The sequence below is a fragment of the Anoplopoma fimbria genome, chromosome 4 (assembly GCF_027596085.1).
Source record: "Anoplopoma fimbria isolate UVic2021 breed Golden Eagle Sablefish chromosome 4, Afim_UVic_2022, whole genome shotgun sequence".
NCBI classification, from domain to species: domain Eukaryota; kingdom Metazoa; phylum Chordata; class Actinopteri; order Perciformes; family Anoplopomatidae; genus Anoplopoma; species Anoplopoma fimbria.
In genome coordinates, this window is record NC_072452.1 from 18,686,497 (window position 1) to 18,703,016 (window position 16,520).

Sequence of the window (16,520 nt, forward strand, 5' to 3'; positions counted from 1 at the left end):
ATATCAAATTCTACAAAACACACATTGGCTGAAATTCATGTGTTTTGTTATGAGATTATTTTCTCAGTCTAAATCGATCTGTAAAGATTTATATGTGAATGCAAAATAGAGAAGAAACAATTAGTCGTCTTATTGATTACTCGGCAGGAACTTGAGAATAACATATAGACCACTATGGATAATCCATTAATCATTGAAGTAATTATTCAAGCAGAAATTCAGAAGAATTGATTGTTCCAGCTTCTCAAATGAGAGACTTTGCAACATATTGGACTGTTGGAAAACGAAAAACAAAATTTGGAGATGTAGTCTTGGGTTTTTGGAAATGGCAGAGGCCATTCGTCACTATGTTCGGATGTTTTAAAGCCCAAATTCATCTAATAATCGTGAGATTAATCAAAGAAAACAGTCATCTGTCGCAGCCTTCATACAAGTAAAAGTTTGGCTTTGAATTGCTCATTTTTAAAGAATCTTTTGAGTGAGTACATATCAGGAACTTGTTGATATTTCAATTCAATTTCATGAATTTTATTTTAATTCCGCAATAGGATTTTATTTTTCTTCACAATAATATTTTTGACCTGATCCCTGACACATACAAAGCACAACAGTGCACTAGTTGGCTGACCCCTGAATCAATATTTTGTTTGTGCACAAGCACACAGACACACGCACCGCTTCCTTCTCTTTCAATCAAAACCAAAATGATCTGAAATAATGCTGTTCAGAATAATACTCCAGATTAAATCAGCACTTCCACAAAAACAGCATCTCATTCTAATTTGAACAGGATGTAAAAGTCCTTCTACAATGTAAAAGAAAAATTCAAGCTCAGATGTGCTGTATAATGAGACCAATCTATCAGTCAGCTCAGTGGAGGGAGGCAAGGTTTTCTTTAGCATTTTGATTTTGCTTCACTGCTATCTCACAATAACACAATCATCAGTCATAGCATGAATACAAGAGGAAAAAAGAGCACTTACATCCATAAGTAATGAAAACAAAAACAATGTCGAGTTTGCTCCGGAGTCCCTAATAAATGATAAACAACTTAACTTGATGTATCAGCTAGTTTCCTCTCTTTAAGAGTTGTGTATTTGTTTATAATTCAGAGCAGGGACCTGGGGAGACTCGGTCTACAGTCATGAAAAATTCATGACTCTTCTTTGTGCGCAGATTTGTTTTTTTTCCCCCTCTATTGCACAACAAACCAGAAGCCCCACATTAATGTGGCTCCATCAGCGGTCAAGAGGACCCTTAACAGTTATAATCTAATTGAGACCGAGCTCTAAGTGTCAACATAATTATAAAGGATTTTAATTGTGGTCTTTGTTTCACAGAATCTACTTAACAAAATGAAGACTCTTACATTCTGCTTTGGAGAATTGTTCCATTATGTGTGTTTTGGTGCATTTTCATGGCAACCCAGATTGCAAAGGCATTGATTATATTTCTCCAATATTTCATTCTAATCTGTGACGAAATATAAAAAGGAGCTCTAATTCAAATACCTATGCTGATACAAACTCACGCTTCTGTTACATGTAGGCAGAGGTGATTGTGTATTTATTGCAGTCGGTCTTAAAAGATCTTCTGACTGAGCTCACACACGGAGACCTCGAGTCGATCTCTACTCAGCATCCATCTGTCACACTTCTTTAACGATCAACGCCAATGGTGTCGAGAGTGAAATAAATCCATTACTCTGCCAATGTTAACTCTGTCACCAATAAACAGTTTTACAAGAGACAGGCTTTCAGTCGATGGCATGATAGTTGCCGTGAAAAAAAAAATGGCCAAGAGCCATTAAAGAGCGAAACAGTGCTGAACAGCTGACAGGGAAATAACATACAGCTAAAGCAGTTACTGTGTTATTCTACATCGGGATCATGGAGAGAAGCTACTTTTGCTCATAGTGCCGGTTGGGTTGGTCCAAAAATTTCACAACCCCGTCTCCTACATGGACTTCTAGGAGGACTGGGCCTATAAATGTGGTTTAAAAACTGATGCAGAGCTGCTGACTGACTGCATCCAGTACATTTTGTGTGCATTTCGGTAGCTTATCTTGCTCTAGAGTGATAGCGTTACTACAGTAGACCTCTGAGGCAGAGTTGAAGACAAGCATTCTACAGATTCAGACTCAATGAAACAGCTTTTGGCTGTACTCATTTTATTTTATCTTCTGTTCAGAACCAGATATTGGAAAGTTACGGCCCACAAAAGAAACATATGTTGATTTAAAGTTGGGCGACACAGCTTATAGGACCGGAGTGTTTCTGTGTGAGCACGCATGTTAAGAAAGTCTTCGCTGGGTCACCGCCCCTTTCTGCTGCGCTACTCCTTTGTCTGTAGGCTGATGGATGATGTGTTTAAGTTTCAACATCTGGACAGAGGGAAGAGTGATGTCAGTGAAAAGCACTCCCCCAGGGGGGATGGAGGAAAATAAATACCAGGAGGGCTGGGTGGAGAAAGGTGGAGGATTTGGATGGAAGGGAGTGCAGAACAAATGCAGAACTAACAGACAAACATAATGCTCTGTAGACTGAGGGTGAGACACAAGAAATGAAAAGTGACCTGATCTCACGTCAAGGATGCATTAACAACATGCCCCATTAATGGTATAGTGGGCCAGGAAAAAGACGGGACCATTAGAATATGCAATGAAACTCAGTGGGTCATTAAAAAAACATTTAACTGTCTTGGATGTGAAACCAAATTATGCATCTACACTGTGGAGAATGTGGAGAACTGTGCGCTGAACACAATGTCCTCATTATATGAAAATCAAGGCAAAACACACATTTTTTGATGTCAAAGAGATTGGAACTTGTATTGTTATTTGAATTGTGGACAGCTGTAATTATTGGTCGATGAATTACCTGGTTGATCGCCAGAAGATATAAAAAAGTCACTCTGTAATAGATTTGAATGTTTAAGTATTAGTTACTTTTTTTGGTATTTTCTGTTGAAAAAGTTACTTAAATGTTAATATTTGCCTCTTTACTTAAGTAAAGTGAACACCTTTGCATTTTGGACAAAAACAAGAATATAAAAAGGACATCAGACATATTTTTGAATCTGTGTTTTTTTTATACTTTTTTCTTAATATTTTATAGATTCAATAATTTGTCAGAAAAAAAAAGAGAATACTATTGATATGAAATTTAACGCTAGTTGCAGTTTACGTTGACTCTACCGTCTGCTACAAAAAGATTATTTATGCCGTGAAAGTGAAAAAAGGTTCCTGTCAACACAGAGTCGTGAAACATGAGAGGTTTGAGAGCAATCACATAAAGTATGACTTCATCATTTCCTTCTTCATTAGGATTTTAAAGCACACTGGCTTCTGTGGGGATCAAACCTTAGATCTTTGTGTACAGATCACATCATTAACTGTAAGTGTTTGTCCTGGTAGCATGTTTGTCTCATTCTCCTGTAGTCTTAATCTAACTCCTATCAGCTAATAAACCCAGCAGTGCAGTATGAATAATGCAGAGCTGTAGGAAATGTGCATCAGCACAACATTGCAGCTAAGTGCTTAAGTGTGTGTGTGTGTGGGGGGGAGGGGGCTAAGCAGTGGACTATTAATCTCAGATAGCACTGGGAAACAGACACAGTACTGTATAAAGGCCATGTCGAGTGCTACACGTTCATTCATCTGAACAAGGCAAAGGGGCCAGATGGTGGCACACAAAATTAACATATCTCCAACCTCAGAGGTAAATTTCCTTCTCTGACTATTTCAATTCATTACTTAACCACAACAAACTACCTCCCAGCTCCACTGATTTGCATCTTCAAACAGGCAAAGTGGTTTGCCACATTCAAATATCAAATCAGGACAAAATCTGAAGAGCTATAAAGGATGTTTTAAATGCCAAATATTAAAAACCTCCCTGGGACGTAGTATTGTATGAAGAACTACATAATGTTCTCCAACCTTGTATGTTCCCATCTTTCTTGAAAATGAACCGTTTTAAAAACCATTGAGAAATAATCACAGAGCTGCATCTTAATCAGCAGCAAAAATAAGTTTAATATTGTAGGTGGAGCAATTTAAGAGTATATTTAATTGCACTACTTCATATGGTCAAAAGATACAACACACAAATGTAGAAAAAAAACTAACTGGAAAATGCCAAAAACAATTAAAAGTGTAGTTTTACGAGGCCATGAGCTCACAGTTGGAACTTCCTGGATTAATGCTATTAAAAGGAAAACATTCATTCATGATTCACTCAGATTTAGCACAGCAGAAAGAACTGGGAGCAAGAATTCTCAGAGCCATTGTTCCTTTACAAACATGAAGCCAAGCGTTCTTGGTTTTTATTACATTTTGTTACAGCTCCTTTCTCTCTAAACTTCAGACATCACTGATTAGCACAGAGAACTGACCAACAGAGTAACTGTGGGCAGTCAACCTACTGGGAATAGAAAAATGAATTTCATCTGAATGTAGCCTTCTTTGTGAGGATATAATCAAGTACAATGTTCTTTTTGAAATAGTCTGTAATTGCACTCTTTCTGCCCACATTGTCAGTACACATGGTTCAATCCAACTGATGGCCATCACAGTTTCCCAACGCCCAAGGTGACGCCTTCAAATTGCTTGTTTTGTCCAACCAACAGTCCAAAAGATATTCAACTTACAGTGAGATAAAACAGAGGAAAACAGCTCATCCTTATAAGTCAACAAATATGAACCAATAACAGTCCATTGAAATAGAGCCCATGTTGTTAACATCTTCATTCGTAATGCAGACCATGTGGACGATAAGTGGTCGGAGTGGAAAGGGCATCACGTCTTCTAATGACGGATTAATAGAGGAATCAAGAGAGGTCACATTGTCCGTCACCATTACATTAGACATGCAGGTCACAAGTCTCATTCTGATAGCATTCAGAATCACGCTGCATCACGATGACTGCAGAGCAGACGTGAAGCGAAGGTCACAGGCTATAACTCTGGGTTCTGTTGGGCGGCAGCTGGCAAGTCTACAAAACAGGGATCCCAAATTAGCCTTTAGTCACCTGAAAGGTTACTGATGAAAGTCACAAGACCGCCATTAAGTCTCGCTAAAGATGAGTCAGCATAACAAAATGAGATATTGCTCTATTCATAGCCTGCGGTCACCATCAGAAAAACAGGACATATGACTATGAACTCCTAAATAAAGGTAGCTGACTTAAATCATGAGTGCCCTTAGCAGATGTATAAACAAGGTGTCTGTCTGATGGGGCTTAGCAATGGATGCCAAAGCATGCCAGTCAGCTCATGATTCTCATGAGGCTATCAGCCAAGTTTTTTTTACTTCCTGTGTATTTATAGCGAAAGACAAAAGGGGCAGTTAAAACAACAGGCAGCTCATACAAGTGGTGGACACAGGGCCATTTTCGGGCAGCTGCACAATCCCAGAGGCTTTGCTAATTTTAACAAAGGAAATGAATGACTGAAAGCGTCCTGCTTTGTTTCTGACTCTTTTATTTGAGCTGCATTTTATGCTCTGCTGTCTGCGAACAGACAACGACACAGACAGCAGAGGAAATGAGACAGATGGGAAAGGCTGAGAGGCAGAAATTCCTATTCTGAATTTAGTTCCAAGTTGTTCTTATTAGACAATAATATATTGGACAGCATTACATTACATTACATTACAGTCATTTAGCAGACGCTTTTATCCAAAGCGACTTACAGGAAGTGTATTCAACATAGGCTCACTTATGACTTCTGGTGACTAGTAGTTCTACTAGTCACCAGAAGTCATAAGTGCATCTCCTTTCTTAAACAAACAAGCAATACATCATGAAACCCAACTAATTATATCTAATATCGTGGCCAAAGTGACACGGTTACCCATGGTGACCTCTGCCCACGGGAAGTGGAATAAGATGCAGTTGTTAACTTTGATGGTTACCAGGGAGACCTGCCAAAAGCTGAGAGACCAAAGAGCTCTTTTGGGTTAGCTGTCAGCTCGGTAGAAAACACGGCAGTGGGAGAGGACATCACAGACACCATGTTGTGTAGAGATTAGATAGTGGACGTACTAAATAAACACTTTAGCTCATCTACTGATCTACAAACACTGGTTGGTTTTGTGTGTGTTCATTCATCTGCCGTCAAATAGCTCCAAGATAAACTGTAACATTAAGAAAAGTAGAATGAATATATTTATAACCCGAATGGCTCACGTTTTTATTATGCAAAGCTTTTAGGGTTTACACTATTATTCCAGTCTTTTATTAACTTGGCATTTACATAACGTAGATTTTAGCATCGCCTTAGACATAGTTGAATATAATATTAGCCAAGCTTTTTAGAAATAACATTTATTTTTACAAATCGACACTTGAAATGATGAAGGCACATTGCAAATGACACGGTAGTACAAACGTAAACCAGACGTTGGTGTTTCATTTTAACCTCTTTACTTAAGAATTCATTCAACTTATTTGCCTGCACAATAAATAAGCATAAAAAAATGTAACAATAATAAAAATGACATCCACCATCTCTACCATTACAGTGAGTTGTCACATCCCAATAAATAAAAAATGAGAATATCCAGAATATTAAGCATTTTGCATCTTTAAGTAAATGTCAGAGGCACCAATCAGGGTTAATATCATGATGAGTGCGTAGAAAGAATTATGTTCTCAAAGTTGGGAGCTTGGTAAAGGTTAATCTATTCCCCGATGTTGTGATGACATTTTGAAACAATGCTAGCTTTGGAACATCTCATTGTGCATTTACAAATTTGCCCTTACTCTGCATGCGGTATAAACTCTACCAATACAGTGGCACAAGAGCTGGAACACACTGTGACACATAAATAATACAAAATGCAAATGGTTATTAATGTGAAGGGAGAGAAATAGATTTTTGTTTTTCCACTCGGAAAACTAGGAACATTTGAGTTTGGCAGTGTTCACTTCTGCTGTTCTTCAAACTCGAGCTCAGGTCAACTAGCTCATCATTTCATGACTATTCATATCATCAGAGAGATGAGAAAAAAAGAAAAAAATCCTCCTTAGACCCCTTCTGTCATTCCTCCAAGCCTTGGGGAATTCACTGAAGGTTAATTTATTTAAATCTCCCATCCACTCATCTCTATTCCATTAAACTCACTAAGAATCTTTCATTTACAGACTAATCCGCTTTCTACTGTTAAAGGCCTGTGCCCTTTCTGCAATGCAGTGAGTGAACAAGTGTGACAACACTGGGGGTTGATAAGGTCACAGTTGGCTTACACGTGCATGCGCAACGTCTTCTGATGGCAATGCTTAACGCTGGACTAATGAATCTACGAGGCGGGCTTGTGGTGGGAGGCAATAAAGTGAGAATGTAGGGTCCTCCCAGGAGAACTGTTCTTTCCTACCATCCCCAAGGCCCCAGAATGTCTGAGCTCTTACCATCTGGCCTCTTCCTTTGAAAGACAGGATGCTTTAATGCATGCAGCGTATGGTCAGATCAACATATCAACAATCGGGCGGCGGTACAAAAGGACATCTCGGCCATGCGGGCAATCGCTCTATCATTATTACAGGATGGCATGTGGTTACAATTGGCACCGGCGTCCACATGCTAACGACCTCTGGAACGCTCGCTCTTCCCTTAAATAGTTGGTGAGGCTATTAGCAGTCTGTTAGAGAAACATCCAGCCTATGTCGATGTGTTTTTGTGCTCCAGAGGAATGGCTAATGAGAGGCTCGCTGGCTCCAATGCACATCAACGACGGCAGGCTGGGAGAGCTTGGTGTGTCTGAGTGCGGCTGTGAATGGTCATCTCTAAGCTTTTACGGTTTGTCCACTCTTTGCTGAGTCAATCCCATCAGGGGATTCCCTTTTAAAACTTTAGTACGTGAGACTTGAACAAAGTGGCTAAAACCTGCTGCAGTGCCAAGTCGTGTCTCTGTGAGGTCGCGTGTGCTCTCCAGCTGCTGAGCCGATGCTTACCGAAGCTCTCCATCCCGTGACTGACACTGTTTAATGCAAACCAGGGAATTCCTTAAGGTGCGAGTCACTCCTCCTAATTAAAATGGGATTAGGTTGAAGCGGGGACTGACTGCTCTTTTAGGGCTTCAAAATGTATATCACCATATTTTTTGTCACCGTCTGCCAGTCCATAAAGCTCCACTTCATTTGACGCCACCTCTAGTTCTAGTTCTCTCCCATCTGTCTTCTCAAACGTACGCTTCTTTTAATTATGCCTTTCTCTTCACTCCAGTGCTTAGCTGCCATCTACATTGTCTATCCTTTTTTTTTTTTTTTTTGTCTTATTTGCAGCCTGTTCTGAAATCCTAACTGCTCTATAATTTGCTTCAGACCACCTATATTTTATCTTTGTGAGGGAACGGAAGAGTGAAGAGGAAAGAAGAGATTTATGATGAGCAGCTGCCATCACTGTCACCGGCTTTTAAAAGCAGCTAGATCCTGGACTCGTCTTTGTCCAGCTTTGTTTCCACATGTATAACTGCAGCTTTTTGAGATGCTGTATGCTACAGGACTGAAATTAATATCTAGGCCTGTTAATATTCAAACTCTAGGAGACAGTTCAAAATAACAGATTAGACAGAGATACAAAACAGAAGCGGGTCAGTGTTTATTCTAAAATGTAAATTTGCCTTTTGGATTAGGTATCCACGTTCTTAAACTCCTGAATGTTAATGGTGTCCTTTTTTGTCACAAAGCCCAAAACACTCCCCAAAACTAATAGAAACAGTCAAACAAGAACAACGATCTGTCTTCAGACAACATAAGACAAGTATAGTCAGTCATTATCTCGACATACATTACTCATGCCTTCGGTGAATCTGTCACTGTTTTCTCACTGTCAATATTGGATTAAAGACACTCATAACCCAAGGTCATCATGAGGGTGCAAGTACATTTCTATTAAGTCGTGGTAATTAGTCTGTATTTCATTAATTACCTTCTCCAAGAGAATTCATTTGTTAAGTGGGTAACAAGTTACTGTTTAAAGAAAGATAAAACATTCAAAATAATATGGCCGCATTTGCGTCATTTGGCAAAATCAATCCATAGCCAATCCAAAAGATTTTATTTTCGTCACTCACTGTCGGTGTCACCACTTCACAGATTTCTTCGCAAACCCCATTTTATTCTGGTTTTGAAAAGAAAGCCCACACCTTGTCAGTACACTTCAGAACATCCCAGAGGCTGTGCTTAGTTTCAATGCGAGCAGATAAGAAGCCTTATTCCCTTGTGTGTCAATTAATGCTTGTAAAAAAGTGCTCCTTAGCCGTTTGCATTGTTTGTCTTCTGCACGACGCTTCCTCTCTCTCTCTCTCTCTTTCTTTCCCCTCTCTGAAATGAGAACGAGTATCAGACCTCCTGAGTGACAATTCAAGTGAGATCTCAGCGCTCTAGATGCAACGGCCCATTTTCAAAACACGACTCTTTGCCTTTGATGCTATTTCGGTATGTAACTCCCGTACAGGTCTGAAGAGAAACATTACCAGATGGCTACTTGTCATTCTCCGCAAGTTGGAGCTCTGAATTCTGGTCCAGCAAGCTGAAGTCCTCACTGTGAAGTCTGATGTTGATCACGATCTGCACTCTTAGCGGGGACACATATGCTGCCGTGATATAACCCGCTAATTGGTATACAAGTGTGAAAGCACCTTTTTTGCTTTCAGTAGTTGCAACTCCTACTGCTAGACAGTTTTGTGAAAACTCAATCTGAATCTCTGCTCAAAGGGTTGACAGTTATGTTTGTTTGTTTGTTTACGAGAGCACAGCGTTCTTTATAGATCTAGTCTCTTAATGTTACTCTCACAGTAAACCAGATTGATGCTTTATACTTTATATAAAAAATATAAAAAACAGGTACTTTGTCATCTGGTGAAAATTGCTTTTTTTTCATATTGCAAAACATATTGCAATTTCTTGCAGCCCTAATGTCTTTTCTTTGACCATCCCTGTCTGGTAATGGCGTTTGGAATACATTTGTAAAGAAGGCTTTCTGCTAAAAATCTTAACTCGTCGTAATAATGAATAATGATGAGTAAACTGGTCTTCATGCTTCAAATCAGTGGAATATCCCTTTAATATTTAACAGACAATCAAATAAATGCATAATGTGTCTGTCACTGCATTTGGCAACACGGCTTCCAAAATCAAGACAGAACTTTAAGATAAAAGTCTGGACTTTTGAAGGGCAAAACACAAAAACATGTACGTGACCAAATTTTAAAATCAAGCTTTTTTTGTGTCTTTTTTGTCCCTACACTGAAGAACAGACATGCTAAAATTTGGAGCCGCGAGTGCAAATAAACAATGTTTAGTCACACATGAGAGTGCTAATGGACCCTGTGGCAGAAAATGTCAGCACTCATTGTGTGCGTGTCTTGTCCCTTGTTGTTTTGTCACTAGAAAATGGGAGGAAATGTATTTGTGGCAGAGCGTTTTTATTTTATTTTTATTTGCCAGAAGGAATTAGTCAGTGAGGCGAGATAAACTTCATTCTGTAATGACCAGGGAACAAGTCAAGAAGAATCTATTCCAAAAAACTGCCACACTGAAATGTAAAGCATAAATAAAGCAAATGGCCAAAGAGGGGCACAGGAGCGCAAAAGCAACATCTTTGTTTTACTCCGGGGAGGCTGGGAGCAGTAGGGGTCACAACAGGTTGCACTCAAGTCAAGTAAACCCACTTAGGAACACAATGATTTATTTGATTCATTCAAATGCCTTGGATTTCCACCGATGCATGCTAAAGCTAAGCTGTGACTCATTTAAAGGGAGGCACATCGTGACAAAGGGTAAAGTGAATCATCATTTTAATGTGACCCCTGGTGCAAGCTTCAAAAGTAAAGTATGCCACTGTAGGAAGAATAGTAATGCATCAAATGCTGAATGCCAAGTCGAATGGCAACAGCACACAGGGAAGGCAGAGACTCATGAGGTTGGAGAAGATGTACACCTCATCCGCATTGAAATGTTTCAAAATAAGAGTGTTGGCAGATCTGTAGTGGTGGGATAACTGTTAACAGTGTTTCCAAATACTTCAATCAGCTAAAATGGTTATACTATTTAATACATACTTGTTTCCAATACTTTATTATACATTTTCATATTTCTATTTTTAAATGATGTCTTATGTGATTGCACTGTGTTTACTTTTACGCACCAATCAATCACCGAGCCAAATTTTTTGTATGTGTAACTTACTTGGATATAAACAGCTTCTGATTCCAATTCTGAACACACTCTTTTAAATGGATAAAATGTCTACAAAGTGGTGATTCTTTTAGGTTATTGGACCAGCCAGCGGTAGCAGACTGTAATTGGAGGAGATGCATCCTGCCAGCTGGACAAAATAATAGTAAGTTTGAGACGACATCCATAATATACAAATATAACTTTTCATTATTGTTAAGGCTGTCTCCTATAACTTGACAATTGTAGTCGTCCAGTCGAGAAGACCTGAAGTCGTCGATCAAATCACATCACTTTTTTAGCTGCGTCATTGTACCCAAAGCTCTGCAGGAGCAACAGCATGGCGGGGCGTAAACTTTACAAACCAAATCTCGTCTCAAAGTGACCTCACCACTAAACTAATTGTGATGGAAGTAGAGAAGGGTAATGAAAGAGGGCAGCGTGAAGCAGGGCAGTGAGACTCGTGTCTGTTGGCTGATTGAAATGCTCTCAGCTTCCGGTGCCGACTGTCAATGAAGCCGGGCTAAAGCACTTTTTAAACCATATGCTGGTGCAACCTCTTCTGCAGCCATCCAGTGTGACTGAGTGTTCACCTGAAAACACTGTCAGCAGCCGGCAGGAGAGACACTTTGTGGTGTGCTAGGATTTCCATAACTGAATTATAACCTGGAGCTACACTTTGATTTTGTGGAAATGTGATGTTTTCACATCGGAGATGATGAACAAGGGCATTAAAACAACAATAGAGCAAAACATGAGACTAGGCTGATATACGAGGTCAGCCGTTCTGCAAATGACACTTACTGGGCAAAATAATTTATATTATATTTTGCATATTTGTTGGTATGGTGTATTGAAGAAAAGTATAATCTATAAAAAATGAAATCACAAAAACAAAACAAGCTATTTGAAGATGTCACCTTGTGCTTTAAGAAACTGTGATGGGCAATTTTCCCTTTTTTGACAAGACAACATTTTAGATTCAAATGAAAAAAGAAACAAAATAAAAACTGATAGTTGGAGCCTTAGTGTAAACCTTGCAAGATGTGTGTGCAGAGATAGTTGCATGTTCCTAAGTGACTGCACATATTGCTATTAATAACATTAAATGGGAAAAATCAAGTTCAAATACTGTGAATACTTGTGATCTGCGGGCTGCTGCTCAGGAGCTGTCTACCCGTCTACCCACTGATGTTTCGATCACAGCTTTACTTTGTCAAATCTGTCCTTGTCCTGCTCATCTCCCGCGCCAACAGGCACCAGAATAGATCACATTTTTGTCACTTAGGTGTCTCTGAGTAGAAGCCAAAACTCCTTTTTTGAAATATAAATCTTAAGAAGTTGTTCTAAAAACTGTAAATAAACTGGGCTTGAAGTTTGCCTGTGTTTTAACAACCTCTGCTTCCTTGCAGTTTGTCAAATGGCAAATCCTGTATTTCCTGTCACTTATTTCTTCCCCTAATGGATACAAGAGAATCAGCCTTGAGGAAAATTAAAGACGTTACTTAAAGAGCAGGCTACATTGATCCACTTCCACAAAGTTCACAGACATCTCATATCCTGTCAACTATTTAGCAGAGGGCCAAAACTGGAGGGTGAACAATAATGGTTCCACTCTGGATCCGTATCATATGTTAAGAGTAAACCTAATTTTTTTCAGACAGCAGCTATGGGGGATTAAGGAGGGAGGAGTCCCTGCTCTTGTTGTTCCCAAATTTCAGTTCTAAATAAACTATGAATGAACATTTCCTTGGCTTATCTTCGATTCCCCTCCTAGTTCTGACCCAGTGCAGAAGCCGTCCTCAGTTAACCATCTGCTGGCCTCTAGGAGAATAAATGATACATTCCCAGCTGTTTCCACATCCCATGACCTCTCTCAGGGGACCAGCTTCAATAATTTGAACAAATAAACCAAACAATAATATTGCAATACCATCATCTAGAGTATATCCCTCTCTCCCCTGATGGCTACAACAGAAATAGGACAGGAAATGACCTTTTCCCAGGCGCTTAATGGCCTGGTCATGGAAGCGATCAGGACAAAGACAATTAGCCAGTTCATAGATCACACTTATCCCGCTTTAGAGGATGCGACCAAGCTCAGCAGAGGCCATTCAACCCGCGTAATGAATAAAGAGTCCTACTTCCAGTCCGTATCATATATCCATTAAGAGATCTAATGCATCGTGGGGAACGGTGGCAGTGAGCTTTCTGGTATCTGAAGCCAACAGTGCAGTGTTTGCTGGATTAGATTGTTATGTTGCAGAGTCTACAGCTACTGTGCTGAATGATTCTTTCTCAAGTTTTGTTCGATTTTGATTGGATTAAAGAAAGTAACTCTCAGGGAGCAGGAAAAACACATGTGATGGTGGAGAAGTAATGCTAAGGAACGGTGGCAAAGTGGAAGCAGAGTGTTTTAAATGGCAGCTTTCTCTTCAGTCTCCATTTGAAAGCCCACCACCAGAACACCAACATTAGTTACATTTTTGATTGCTCATCACCAGTTAGCGTACACCCTCTTGCAATTATGTACAAGCAATTTAAAAAAACAACTAAATTCTAAATGTAACTACTTGGACTTTAGCAAAGATAAACTTGCTGGGTTGCCACGGAGTAATACTCGCCCTGTACGGGACTCATCACCATTGACAGGAGAGTATGCACATTTATACTGGAGTGATTCAGTGATTTCGGTCTCCTTCTCAATCAATTCCAATCTTCTTCTCAATCAATAGAGAGCACTTGTCTAAGAGGAGAAGCAGTTGCCAGTCACCCTGTATTCTTTTTGAGAAAAAGTTCTTCATGTAATTCACAAATTATACAAAAACAACAACAAACAAAGATGCGTTCTGGTATCTGGCAGCGGTGATAATGCTACATCATGTAGTTTGTGGGAGGAATAACAAAGCTGAAAAAGCTCACCTTCCATTCCATCCTGCCCTGATTTCACTCCAGTACCTACATATCGTACCTCACAACACGAGCTCTAAGCTACCAGAGACAAAGGGAACGAACTGCTTTGTGAGAAAGGAGCAGAAATTCTCACTGCTCACGTGCCCTGTTCAGGATCATTCAACAATAGCACCCAGGTACAATGTACAATGTATAATTATCAAATTACTTGACAGGTCTTTGTTCCTTTCTTCAGTCTTGATGTGAAACTCTGGCACATTTCTCCGTTTCCTCCCCCATTCCCTTCCTGCTTTTCACATCTGGCTATGTTTTAAAAGAGATCATTTTAGAAAATGAACGACCAGAAAAACAAATGCAGTCAGAGAGAGTAAAATCTGGGGAAAGTGTTCGTCTTTGATAATGCACCAAATGTAGGTGTTTTCATTAGAAAACTTAAATGTCTATTTCTTTAAACTAGCGAACAAATAACATCAACATTGTACTTCTAGTGTACCGAAGCTGTAGACAGATCTTTACTATTATACTGAGACTGAGTCACAAACTGTCATGATTATCCACAATTGTATACAATACCTGCCTCTTTTCATCAAAGGAGAAACAATCTAGTTAATCCAATATCTTCAGTCTAGAACATTACATTTGTTTAGGGTTGTCTAACACATTCTGTGGTGTAAAACTAATGGACCTGGATGTCAAAACTGAATACTACATGGATTATAAAGGGGTAGACAAAATAATCTACTGACGCACCAGTGATTTGTGGAAGAATTATAAACAGATTAGCGAAACATTTTTCATGATATAGAACCGACCTCAGTGAGACTCCAACATGGTCAGACATCTAAGTACCTTGAAGCCCTCCAGTAACAACTCAGTCCCAGAGCAGCCGGCAACCAGCCTGTGCTATTTCTGGATGGACCACAGCAGGACCCTAATCCTGTCTGTACTACAAGACCCAGTTCCATCCCATTGGTCTGAAAACCTCAAAAGACCATCGTAGACAATTAATGAATGATAGTGAGTGTCGAGATGCTGCTTCACGTTTGTAACGTTGTTGCTCAAAGATCTGGAAAGTAAAGTTGATCACGTTTGCATGATATGCTGTAAACTCATCATTATCAAACTCATGGAGATGTTCAAATGGGAAGTGATAGCTTCTGCGTTTTTATTCCCAGGCAGGACAGCCTCTAGACAAATGCACATGGCATCTGATGACTTAAAAAAAACTGCTGACACTACTGCTAACTCCATTGATTGATTTTAGACTGACACACAACCCGATACGTCTGAAGAAGAAGAGAAAGAAAACAGATTTCCATTTGATATACTGCTGAAATATGTTCCTAAGGGCTTCAGCGGGGAGGCAGACGCCCTCTAAACTTTAACAAGATGTTCATTCTTGGCTACGTGATTTTGGACTGGCTCCAAAGGAGTTATGATTGTCAATGCAAATGAATGGGAAACTGATTTATGGAATTTTACCGCTCCAGCACCCTTTGTGTGGTTTTATGACTGCTATAAACTATGGTCTCTATTCACAATTGTACCGTAGGACAAGCGGCAGGAGGCAGCAAACCGCTATGGCTCACCAAATGAATATTAGGAGAGGGAAATATAGCTGGGTTTTGACCTGCATCAAATAGCCAGAAACAATGGGGGTAAACTCAAGTGGGCATTTTTTTATTTTATACTTTCATGCCCTCCCCACATAAAAATATCAGGAAAATTGGAAAAGTGTCCCATTAAAATGCTCTGTGAGTTTATAGATGCTTCTATCCATTCATACTGTTGTAAATTTCGAGGTTCAAAGTTCAGTCCAGATTTTGGAAAAAAGCAGTTAAAAGATTCTTCCTCACCGTCCAATTAGTTGCTTTTCTTAGCTTTTGATCACATTGCACGGTACATTTGCCAAGATTTTTTCTTAATGGAGAAACAAGAAAACTTTTTTTCAGTAATTTATGAGAAACTGGTAATCCCCATCTGCTAATGAAGATACTGTGATATGTTCATAAAAAAAAAAAATCACTGGGGTAAAGTGCCCTTGAGAGCTCTAAGCTTCGTTGAGAAAATCATCCATAAACCAATCACTGTTTTGGAACCAGCTATCTGGGCAGTTGTGTTTTATCTGCATGTCAATAGTCGCATTAACTATACTCCATAAAACTCAAGGACCTGATTGGAGGCTTCAGCAGCAGGCAACATGTACAAAGACAATTAAAAACACAACCCTCAACCACTCGTCTACCATTGGATTATGTCCAATCACCACACGTCTCTGTTTACCTTCAAGCAGCAGCTGGGGATTAAGTTCTCCCTGGGATCCACATTAATGTGAATCTGTGTGACATGTCCCTTATACAGAGAAACCCACTTCACCAGCCAACACTAACCAGCTCCCCGCCTTGTTCTCACCCAACAAATCCCTTATT

The 16,520-nt window shown here is 39.5% G+C and overlaps 1 protein-coding gene across 5 annotated transcripts in view; it reads right to left on the bottom strand.

The window, feature by feature from the left end:
* enox2 (ecto-NOX disulfide-thiol exchanger 2) overlaps positions 1 to 16,520 on the bottom strand; it is a 157,272-nt gene that overhangs the window by 83,769 nt on the left and 56,983 nt on the right. The gene's annotated exons all lie outside the window — the stretch shown is intronic.